The sequence below is a fragment of the Narcine bancroftii genome, chromosome 3 (genome assembly GCF_036971445.1).
Source record: "Narcine bancroftii isolate sNarBan1 chromosome 3, sNarBan1.hap1, whole genome shotgun sequence".
NCBI classification, from domain to species: Eukaryota; Metazoa; Chordata; class Chondrichthyes; order Torpediniformes; family Narcinidae; genus Narcine; species Narcine bancroftii.
Window position 1 is genome coordinate 165,054,897 of NC_091471.1, and position 12,828 is coordinate 165,067,724.

General features: G+C 39.5%; 1 protein-coding gene across 20 annotated transcripts in view; it reads right to left on the reverse strand.

The window, feature by feature from the left end:
- Positions 1-12,828, reverse strand: part of ccser1 (coiled-coil serine-rich protein 1) — a 1,096,421-nt gene that overhangs the window by 733,717 nt on the left and 349,876 nt on the right. The gene's annotated exons all lie outside the window — the stretch shown is intronic.

Sequence of the window (12,828 nt, forward strand, 5' to 3'; positions counted from 1 at the left end):
ATAATCTTTTTCACCGTCCATTATACCATCAATTTGTGTGTTACCCACAAAATTAGTAACCGCTTCAACTATGTTCTCATCCTAATTATTATTATAGATGACAAACAATAATGGACCCATTACCGATTCCTGAGGCAAGCCACTGGTCACAAGCCTCCATTATGAAAAACAATTCTACACTGCCACCTTCTGTCTCCTATTGTCAAGTCAATCTAACCTCTGTACTCTCCTACCATGCACAATCTTGCCAAAGACCTTGCTGAAAACATTCATGATCTTGTCCTACATCCAACACATTCCCCTTTTCCCTGAACAGAACATCAATATTCCTCATCAACCATGTCTTGCTATTTCTTCTTGCTTTGCCCTTCACTCTATCAGGAGCTGGCTGGCCCTGCTCTCCCTATCATAAAATTCCCCCTCTTGCAAGATCACCTGCAAACAGCACTGCCCAATCAATCTTTGAAAGACGCTGCCAAATGCTGTCTAAATTAACTTTCACCACTACTATTATGGGCAGCAATTTTTCTTCTCAGTACAAAATCAGCATTTTCTGAAGTTGCTAGAGTATTGGAGAATATCCAAGTCCTGTGATCTTTGAGCCTCCAATAAACATATTTTGGACACTTAGGGTGCTCTCTGCATATGTGCTACTTGGTGACACAGATGTTTACACCATTCCCTATACTTAGAGACTTCAGCACCTCAACCATCATAGACTATAATAGTATCATACAGATGGAAAGAGGCTTGGTAAGAAGTTCCTGAGAGGTCAGTCCCAGCAGCTTTACTGTGATTAATGCAGTTACATCTCATGGAGTCAAGTTATATAGAATGGACAAAGGCCATTATGCCCACCACATCTCTATCAACCAATAGGCAGCATCCAAACTAATCCCATCTTCTTGCTGTTAGCCAATTGCTTTCCCTGGCTCAGTAAATGAAGGTTCATATAAACACTTCTTAAATGCTGTTAGCAACCCAATTTCAACCACTCTCTCAGACAATGAATTCCAAATACTTGCCACTCTCTGGGTGAAGTCGGCCCCCTTCATATCCTCTCTAACTCTCTGATTCCTGCAGCTCTAATGAAGTTATTTGGAGTTCACTTCACTAGTGACCTATCATGGACACACACCTCCTCAATTTTCAGGAAGGCGCAAGAGCAACTGCACTTCCTGAGAAGACTGAAGCGGGCAAGGCTACTGGACATTATGTCAACCTTCTATTGAAAACATCCTGGCCGGCTGCAACACAGTTTAGTACAGGTGCTGCAGAAAAATGGATCAGAGGTCAATCCACAGGACCATAAGAGTGGTAGAGAGGATTACTGGAGTCTCTCCCCATACCCTCCACACCCCCCTCCCACCATTGACATGATCTACCATGATCGTTGTCTGAAGAGAGTGTACAAAATCATTAAGGACCCCTTCCAGCCTTCACACATCTTTCAGCTGTTCCCATCAGGAAAGGGATACAGGAAAGGGTATCAGTGTCAGTATCATCAGGCTGAGGAACAGTTTCATCCCACAGGCAGTGAGAATGCTGAACAACTAAAGAAACTGCCACACTAATCATCTGAGACTCTCATATTCATGAAGCAATATTTATATATTTATCTATATATAGAAATATGTGTCTGGCATATGTATTGTTTGTCTGTATGTGTGTTATGTCTGGTTGTGTGTCTGCATGTTTTGCACTGAGGACCAGAGGACACTGTTTCGTCGGGTTGTACCTGTGCAATCAGATGATAATAACTTTGACTTGACTTGAATTATTGGATACCAAGGTTAGGCTTGTGAAAATGAAATGTGCCTCCAGTGTAAATTCCTATCTTAAAAGTATTCCAAAGTTTTGAAAAACTGAATCTCAAAGTTTGTATTTCAATTTTGGGGGTCACGCTATATTGTAATACAGCATATTTATTCCTGATTATTAGAGTTGCTTTATTACTTTCAAACAAGTTTGTAGATTTCAGGGCAGAAGATCAAAGTAACTGTAATTGCTGGGTCAATTGAATGAGGAAATGCTTTTGATTTGCTGATTAATCTAATGAAATGAGATTTGGAAGACCAAGTAACTGAAGATTATACAAGTATTTCTTTGTGCAATAAGATTTAATGTTTTAATATCAACCAATTTAAAAGCAAATGTTTCTAAGATGTGAAAAGCAAAGCTTTTCCAAATCAAATAAACACAGTTTGATTTTTGGAATGTTCTTTTAAAGACTATCATAAATCTCTGTTCTGTATTGGTCATAAAACTGCATTATATTAAAATTAAATGATTAGCTCCAATATGCACTATAGAACAAAAAATAATCTTTGAAATTCAAAATTCTAGTTGAGCACATTGAATACAAAACTTTAATTTACTTCAATTAAATATTAATAATGAGCAATGCTTCAAGGTTTGAGGATAGAGCACAGCTCTTCACTAGGAATGAGATGATATGAGTGCGTCTCAGAAAACCTCAAGGCTGTTCCACCATTCAAATGGATCAAAGCTAATCTGCATCTTAACCCTGTTAATTTTTCTTGGGTTTTAAATTCTTCTACTCTTAATCTGTCAATTATTCTTTCAAAATAGGCACGACCTAATGTCCCATTTTGGCCAGAGGTTGTGGGCAAGATTTAAAGATTTGGTGTATGAAATACTTTGGTTACCATGAATTAATGAGGATTATCAAAGACCCCTACCATCCATCACAGAGTATCTTTGATCTACTAACGTCAGGAAGGATGTACAGGAGCATCAAAATCAGGACTGCCAAGATGGAAAATAGCTTCTTTCTGCAGGCTGTGAGAATGATAAATGGCATCTAGCAACCTTGGGAAAATGAGAAAATTATTCAGAATATGTATATATATTTATTTATATCATATTTTATGTAGGTATGTGATTATTTTGTGCTGTGTGAGAAATGTAATATGTGTGGATATATTTGCATTTTGGTCTAGAGAAACACTCTTCTGTCAGGTTGCACCTTTACAGCCACAGATGATAATAAAACAGATCCTGAACTTGAAGTACAATCTAATTGTTACTTTGGCCTCTTTCGTCCATTTACTGTCTCCTAATTGTGCTAAACAACTGTAAGCTAGCTTGAAAAGGAATTGACCTTCAAATCAGTAATGCACAATGCAATTCGTGCCAAGAAAATATGAAGGAAGTTCAGCTGCAAGTCTGAACTCTTACCAGAAAAAGTATATGGAAATCAGTGGGTCCCCTCAGCATGCACATCAGCTTGATTTGGAAATATAACACCCTTTCTTCATTATTATTTGGTCCAAGTCCTGGAACTGTGACCAGCAAGACCACAGTTGTTCAGAAAGGCACTCATCAGCATTGTGAACTGGCAATGGCCAACACTAACTGATTTTTAAAAAATATTTTTGACAGATCTGTTTCAATGATATTTTCAAAAAAAGAACTGGTTCCACTAAACAATCAAATAATCTTGGCTGCTTAAATATATGTCGACATATTTGAGCCATGTCCCAATCAGTTTACCATATAATTTTAGATAAACTCTTCGATGCAACATAAGGGCACATAATTTGTGAGTTAATTTGGTCTTCACTCAGAGGGTGGTGAGAGGGTAGAACAAGCTGCCAGCAGAAATAGTGGATATGGGTTTGAATCATGTCATTCATAAGGAAAAAGGAAACAGGATTCTTTTGAACTCTCAAGAAGAAGCTGATACTTCATCCAGGATGACAGTGGTTTGGAGATTCACCCTCAATAGCTAATGCAATCGTATTTGGCTGCAGTTTCTTAAATTCAGTTCTATTACCTTCCAGTTGTGTCAAATTGCATGTCCTGGCACTGTAAATTGTATATAATTAATAATCTCGCTATCTCTATGGGAAAGTAGTGGGTTGAATTGGAAGCAATTTAACAGAGTTTATCTTCCTTGCACCAGAGGAAATGAGAGGCTTTACCATTTTCAAAGAGCAATGCTTCAAATCAGTCTCGACTTGTGTTTATCTTATTTATTTATGAGGTGTGGGCCAGCAGGTTTAGGTGGTGGGGGGGAGGGAGGAGGGGATTAAAACCAACATCTGCAGAAGTGGTGCAGTGGGCTGATGAACAGAGAATTTGTTAAGAAAAGATGGAAAAGAACAGTCACCACATGTTGAGTCTTAATGATTCATGCTATGAAAAAAAGTGAATGCTTTGATTGTTTGTTTCATTTCATTTCATCTAGCCACAGGGCTGAAGTTTACTATTCAGAGCCCATCAGGCAGAGCATTTAATGCAGTGATGATGAATTTCACAGCTGCTGATCTGCAAGCCCTATTTTCACTGTTTCAACTATCTGCAATAAGTTTTCTCACAACTTCAATTTTGCTGAATGGCATTGATACTGAGAAGCAAGGAAAAAATTTATTTTGCAAGCAGTCCACTGGTCATTGCATACACAGTACAGCAAGTAAAAGACTGCACAGAGTTAAAGAAAGAGTATTCTTTGGCTTGGCTTCACGGACGAAGATTTATGGAGGGGTATGTCCACGTCTGCTGCAGGCTCGTTGGTGACTGACAAGTCCGATGCGGGACAGGCAGGCACGGTTGCAGCGGTTGCAAGGGAAAATTGGTTGGTTGGGGTTGGGTGTTGGGTAATATGGCAACATAATTTTACCATTGTGAAGTTGACTCAGGAATCTGATAATGGCAGGAAAGAAACTGTGACACTTAGGATATCTTGCTCCAAGACAAGGGAAACGTGTCAGCTTTGTTAATTTACCCATGCAAGTCATTCTTGATAGAAGCATAGAACATGACAACAGAGAAACAGGCCCTTCAGCCCATTTAGTCTGTGCCAAATTATTATTCCACCTAGTTCCATTGACCTGCACCCGGTCATTTGCCTCCAGATCCCTCCCATCCAAGTACCTATCCAATATTCAATTTTCCCTTTTTTTGTTGCATTTTTGTTGAGATCCTGCTGTCTTTTCTGGTGGATCAAGTGCAGTGCAGATCATGTGGAGGTGCAAAGAGAGAGGCTTTGCTTTTCAAGTTCAGTGATACTGAGGAGAATAGCCTCCAGAATCCCAGCAGTTTGTTGTTCTAGCTACACTCACAAGAGAGTACTTTATGCATATTATTTTCCAATGAAGTCAATAGAATAGAACAAAAGGACAAAACTGTGACTTCCCATACACACATTGCCCATGGATTTTCTGTGTTTTGGAGACACAGTTGAAGAAGCTTTATTTAGCTTCTGCAGCACAATTTACAAATTATACAAAAGTTCATTGAACATAATTGCAACAATTTTAAATTTAGCTTGATAGAATTGAAAATTGGTGAACAGGTTCACATTTTAACTACACACATGAATGAAAAATAAATTAATTTTGAGTTCAGTCATTCTCAATTAGGTTGAAATATTTTTTTTTAAAGTGATAACAAATAGCTTATTTATTTGTATTATCTCATCACACCCTCCATATTTAACCACATATATTCATTCCACTCTAGCACAGAAATGAAAAGTTATAAAGTTAACTGCAGCACATCCAAGTTAAACCACAACCTGGCTTGCTCGCTGTTTGATGGAAAGTTGTCAATGTGATCATTTCAAATGTGAGCCAACACTAGTAACATTGATTTTGTAACCTTCAATAACACATGCTCTTGAACACTGAATGATTCACTTCACAAAAGGGGAAATCAAATTGAAAGATCTCTGTCCTGATATCTTTTTCTCCAACCAGCTGTTGATAATTCAAGAGTGATCAACTTTGAAGTATTTTAACCACACAGTTTTATGTTTAAAATTCATCCATTCGATTTGTTAACTTTGTAGCTTTAGGCAATCATGTGAGGCTTTATATTTATTATACCGAGGTCAAACTGGGAGAACAAGTTATACATTTAGTGGGATTGCTTTTATTCTAGTCGGGATAAAACTTCGCCAGTTGGTGGGGTAAAATATCTTTATTTGAAGCGTTGTTAAGACTTAATGACTCAAAGATGATATTGTTTTAGATCTTTTGTTGAGTGGCATGATGCCTAAGCCTGGTGATGGCCCTGGGAGAAAACATCCATATTCAAGGACAGTTTCTTTCCTTTATTAGATTGTTGAACAGACGTCCCACCAATAAAAATAATTGAATGATCTTGCCTATCTATCCATCATCCTTCATCTCTATCTATCCATCATCCTTCATCTCTATCTATCCATCATCCTTCATCTCTATCTATTCATCATCCTTCATCTGCCTCTGGTTCCCCAGTGCCCTACTGGTCTCTGTGTAATCCTGCCCACCCTGTCCTCGTTACACAAGCTATCGCCCCTCTTCTTTCTCAGTTTTGATCAAGGATTCTGATCCAAGTCATCGACTGTTCTTTTTCTCCCATTGATGCTGTTCGACCCATTGATTTCCTCCAAATGGAGCCATAGAACACTGCAGTGAAGAAAAAAAGGCCTTTTGGTCCCTCTAGTCTGTGCCAAACTATTTTTCCTGGCTAGACCCACTGACCTGCACCTGACATATCCTTCCAGATCCCTCCCATCCAAATACTTGTCCAAATGTTTCTTCAATGTCAAAATGGAGCCCACATGTACCAATTCAACTGTGTCCTCTTTTCTCTCTAATGAAAGATGCTGCAGTTTTTCCTCTTTACCACTACATCCTATACTTTTAATTGTGACACTATTTCAGGCACTTTTCTTTTTATTCTTGCACTACCTGCTGTATTATGCATTGGTCAACTTGGCTGGATAGCTCACACAATTACATTTATTGTAGACCCTCCTTAGGCATGGATCTGGCTGTTTTCCCAGAATAGCTTTGGCAGATGGCAAATGTCTTTGACTTCTACAAGCACGATTGAAAATTTGAAATAAATAAATCTCTAACAACTTGAACTATTAAAAACTACTCGTGCACAAAAAAATTACATTCATTTGAAGTAAATGAAATAAAAAGGTTTATAGTACTGTCATAGCACTTATTTCCCCACATTCACTTAATGGACAAGCTACATTGGATCCTTTGGCATAGACTCCCGGAGTTAAGAAAACTGAGGAAGTCTACACTGTTTCATTAGATCCATAACAATAATAATGAGTTTATTGTCATGTATGTTACAATATAATGGACTAAACTTTGTCCTTGCTATAGCCAAACAGGAGCTTCAGAAAAATAATGACAAAAGTATGCAATAAATTAGATTAAAATGAGATAACAAATACATCAGATAGATAAGAAACAGTTACAACAGTACAAGAAAAATAGTGGCATTATAATTGTGCAAACAGTCCTTTTCTTTATGGTGTCAGGAGTCCAAAGGCAGAGAAGAGAATCTCCAGTGCAGAACATACCCAGAGAAGGTATTGGAATAATATTTTTGGAAGGAATATTCCTTTCGTGGACATGGAGCTCATTTAACCAAATTTTAAGAGATTTTAGGAACAAAGAGGAAGGAGAATAAATGGAATAGACCTGAATAAGTTAATTGGGAATGGGGTAACCTGATCTTGAGTATAGGATCATCTTCATTCATGTGGCACCTTTACCAAAGAAACATTTCTGAAAATATATTGTTAAATAATATTAGGTGCTAAAGCACATGAAATATTTGGGCAACTGGCCAAAAACTTGGTCAAACAAGCACATGGTGAAGGGCGAAGGAGAGGCAGAGAGGCAAAAAAAAACTTGTCAGAATATAGCAACTTGGAAGCTGAATGTACCAACAGCATTTAGAAAATGCAAAACAGGATAGGAACATCAGAATAATTTTGGAGGACAGAGATTTGGGGAGGATGGGGGGGGGGGGAGGGTGCGGGGAATAACACAAATGTAAAACTGAGGCAATGCTGAACTTGGAGCTAATATTGAACAGTTTCACACATACAAAGGGAATTGAATTTTAACTTTGGAAACTTTATAAAAATACAACAGGCAAATTAATAGCTGCTTCAGATCAGAATTAATTCTAAATGAACCATACACATTCTTTCTGGATTAAAGTACACAGCCCCCAGCTTTAAAATTAAATGCAAAAAGATAAATGTGAAATATTCCACCATTACCCAACTTTTCATGCTCAGTACTTTAATTAAGTCATTGCTTTATTTCACACCTGTATATTGCAGACATAATTAACTTCAGGTGTTTTATTGCATGCTAATTTTCAACAGTGGACTGTGGAAGTAATCATTTTTAGTTGCTTTATTTCACAACCATATGATTCTGTACATTGTAGAAGTAAGTGTCTTGGAAAGAATAAATTACGGATGAGATTTTTTTTATGATGATCGTCCCAAATCAGCAGTTCCAGAACCTTCTTCCCTTCTCAAACTCTCCCAATTATATCCATAAACTTATTCGATCACAGAACCAATATAGCTGCTATTGCTTTTCCTTCTGACCAGATTCCAATGAAACAGCAGAAGATTGAGCACAAGGGTCAGATTTATTGAAATATTTAAAAAAAAAGGTTAGACATAAAAAAAAGATGTCCTATGTTTAAGATGAGAAAAATTGAGTTTTAAATGAGATTTTGTTTTGCACTGAGAGTGATTGATATCTGGCTGGAATGAAATACAATCAGATATTTGGTTAGTGCAATGCTATAATAGTACCAGCAACCTGGGTTCGGATCTAGCGCTGTCAGTAAGGAATTTGTACATTCTCCCCTCATCTACGTGGGTTTTCTCCTACACTTCAATACCTAAAGAGGTTGTAATTTAACTGGAGCATTTTGGGTGGCATGGGCTCATGTGCCAGAAGGGCCTGTTACCATGAGGTATATTAAAAAAAAATTTGAAAATTAGGCAGACACTTAATAGGCAAAACATTGAAGGATACAGACTTAAGTGAAGATGGCATGAAAACAGTGGAATGAAAGATCCACCTGTACTGGACAACTCTGAGACTAAAAATCTCAGTTGAGAGTTCTCGTGTCGTATTAACGGTTACTGCACAATTTTTATGGTGAACTGTAAATGTGAGATTGTGTCAAGGAGATGTAAAATAATGCATGGTAGGGCAATGATACTGTGACCAATATTCGTCCCTCCATCAAAGCAGATAATCCAATTACTGTGATCACATTCCTTTCCCCAGCATATTTTCCATTTTGAAAAGCACTTTGAAATGTTATGAAAGGTATTCTGCAGAGTTGGAAATATATGTGGAATCCTGATTCAGGATGGGGCATGGATGTTGCTAAAATGTAGAAGATGTTAAGATACTGTTTATTGACTGTAGCACTCCAGGAAAGATGTCAAACAATGTCAAATTTGCATTGTCAATTCAACAGAGATTTTAATAGTGAACAGACCTGATAAGCATTTTTTGATTAAACTGCAACCAAGATTAAAGGCCAATTTTTGGATGATTATGAAAAATAATTGAGCACAGATCTATTTCAATGGCATTTTTTAAATTCAAAAACAATGAATATCAAGTACATGTGCCAAGTACTCTATGGATGACAATATCCTTTCTGAATGCTGCTCATCCAATCTAATTGGACGGATTTTATAATAGCAGTGAATAAATTGCCAGGATTTAACATTAGGATGCTTTTCCGAAGGATAGCATTTGATTTGAAATTCCTACTAATTTAGTCAAGAAATAATTTGATGTTGCACGATCTATTCCTGTACGAGGTGCTGAATTTAATCAAGATCCCAATCTATTGCATGGTTCCTGTAGAATATTAATTTATTTGTGAGTCCTCTGTTTTGAATTGTGTACTGGTGAAACAATGCAAAGAACATTATTCATCACTTCCATCCCCATAGTTTTGAAGACTGCTGATCAATGGTGCAGAAACACAATTTCAGCCTGACCACATCTAAAAAGTGTCTGTGTTGATCTTGCATCTGAACATGGAGCAGAGTTCATGGATTGTCCAACAGGTGCGTGCTTTAAAATTTCTACTCAGCCTTTGCTCCTTTCAGCGTGATACATCCTGCAGACACTGATGGACAAGGACTTGATGAGTGCTGTGGGGTGGTTCTCAGAGCTGGGTGGCCAGGTCATCTGAAGGAATGCCTCATCACTAATGTTCACTAATAACCACCGGCCTGCTGGAAGTGAGAGGAAACTTCCCAGTCAGATGCTTCCTGAAGCACAGGAATATCACCCACAATACATGTTGTCCCCAAGCTGACTGCAATGGAGTGGAGACAGTCAATCTACACACTGAGATGTCAGTGAGGGTATGCTGCCATCTGTATGTGTTGAACAATGCACTAAGGCTTGGCATGGCGAAAGCAAAGGCTTGGTGGCGAAGGACCACAGACTAGAGACCTTCTGATACCGGGGCTGGGAACGAGGGGAGTAATGACAAGGTGCCACAGTGGTGACAATGGCATAAATAGAGAACAGATGCAGCAGTATACAGTGACAGAAATGTATGGATATTACACAAAGGATGGGAAAGGACTCTGAATGATTGACTTTGTAAATAATTCATTGTGAATAAAGATTGTTTTAGAGAAAAAAAACCCTTGCTCTAGTTTGAGCATCCAAGTCCCCCTCCACTTCCAACCTTTACTCAAAGGCACTTCCTACCTTCACCAATTCCTAGTGTTTTCCCAGCCCCATAATGCTGTAGGATTAGACTCAGTGCCCATCACCAATAGTAAACTAATGTCTTGAGCTGACCACCAAGGTCCAATTCTCTCCCCGGTCCTTTCTTTCTTTCTCCACTATCTCATGGTTGCCTTGCCCTTCCTATGAGCTCAAATTTATTGCAATTCCTCTGCTAGCTCTGACAGAGCAGAGTTACCTCATGCTCCTTGAACAAAACGATGAGTGGGCAGTGGGGGGTGATTAATCAATACAAGCACATGCATTTCCCACAGACATTGTCAATTCTTCATGTGTTAAAATGTTACTGACTACAACGACACAGAAATACTGCCTAAAAGTTCACTGAATTTGCTATCATGGAGTATAAGGAGGCTGTTGCTTTTTTCAAATTATTATACATTTTAAAAACACAATATTTTTTTAATTAAAACCAACAGTACAATTTCTAAATCAGCATATTTTCTCTGCATTAGTGCATCCAATTTTTGCACCCTAATTAAGAAGTAAGCCAATTTTCTTCCTGGAAGACAATGCAACATTGAAAAAGCTGACAACAGTTTTTGCGGTAATGTATCTAAGATTTAACCATCTGGTCCTGTCAATTCCTGGGATTGGTCAGTTCCAGTGCCACCTGCAGGTCTGGCAATGAAAAGCAGGTAAGTTCACCATGCTGTCATTCATCAGAAGATTTCTACCGGTGAAACAGTGGCATGAAAATCAGAGAATGAGGGGAATTTTGAAGGGTAGAGATAAGGTTTTTTTTCAACTGAAATTGGGTGAGACAAGAACGAGAGAACGTGGGTGAAGAGTGAAAGGTGAAATGTTTAATGGGTACATTAGGGTTTACATCCGGTACCGCACGGATGGCAGTCTCTTCAATCTGAGGCGCCTGCAAGCTCACACCAAGACACAAGAGAAACTTGTCCGTGAACTACTCTTTGCAGACAATGCCGCTTTAGTTGCCCATTCAGAGCCAGCTCTTCAGCGCTTGACGTCCTGCTTTGCGGAAACTGCCAAAATGTTTGGCCTGGAAGTCAGCCTGAAGAAAACTGAGGTCCTCCATCAGCCAGCTCCCCACCATGATTACCAGCCCCCCCCACATCTCCATCGGGCACACAAAACTCAAAACGGTCAACCAGTTTACCTATCTCGGCTGCACCATTTCATCAGATGCAAGGATCGACAATGAGATAGACAACAGACTCGCCAAGGCAAATAGCGCCTTTGGAAGACTACACAAAAGAGTCTGGAAAAACAACCAACTGAAAAACCTCACAAAGATAAGCGTATACAGAGCCGTTGTCATACCCACACTCCTGTTCGGCTCCGAATCATGGGTCCTCTACCGGCACCACCTACGGCTCCTAGAACGCTTCCACCAGCGTTGTCTCCGCTCCATCCTCAACATCCATTGGAGCGCTTACATCCCTAACGTCGAAGTACTCGAGATGGCAGAGGTCGACAGCATCGAGTCCACGCTGCTGAAGATCCAGCTGCGCTGGATGGGTAACGTCTCCAGAATGGAGGACCATCGCCTTCCCAAGATCGTGTTATATGGCGAGCTCTCCACTGGCCACCGTGACAGAGGTGCACCAAAGAAAAGGTACAAGGACTGCCTAAAGAAATCTCTTGGTGCCTGCCACATTGACCACCGCCAGTGGGCTGATATCGCCTCAAACCGTGCATCTTGGCGCCTCACAGTTTGGCGGGCAGCAACCTCCTTTGAAGAAGACCGCAGAGCCTACCTCACTGACAAAAGGCAAAGGAGGAAAAACCCAACACCCATCCCCAACCAACCAATTTTCCCCTGCAACCGCTGCAATCGTGTCTGCCTGTCCCGCATCGGACTTGTCAGCCACAAACGAGTCTGCAGCTGACGTGGACTTTTTACCCCCTCCATAAATCTTCGTCCGCGAAGCCAAGCCAAAGAAGAACATTAGGGGGAACTTGTTCACTCAGAGGATGATGGACATGAATTTGATTTCAAGATTTTTGATTTGAGAAAACTGGATAGGTACATGAATGGGAGAGGTATAGAGGGCAGTGGTCCAGGTGTAGATCGATAGAACTGGATGGAATATATAGTTTTCCATGGACTAGTTGGGCCAAAGGGCCTGTCTCTGTGCTATAGTGTTCTATGAATGTGCTGGAATGTTGAACAAACAATAAGGAGCAGAGGGACTCAGCAGACCAGGCAGCATCCATGGAAAAAAATGAACAGTTAACCTTTTGCATCAGGACCCAAGTTTGCGTCTCATCAGAGTCC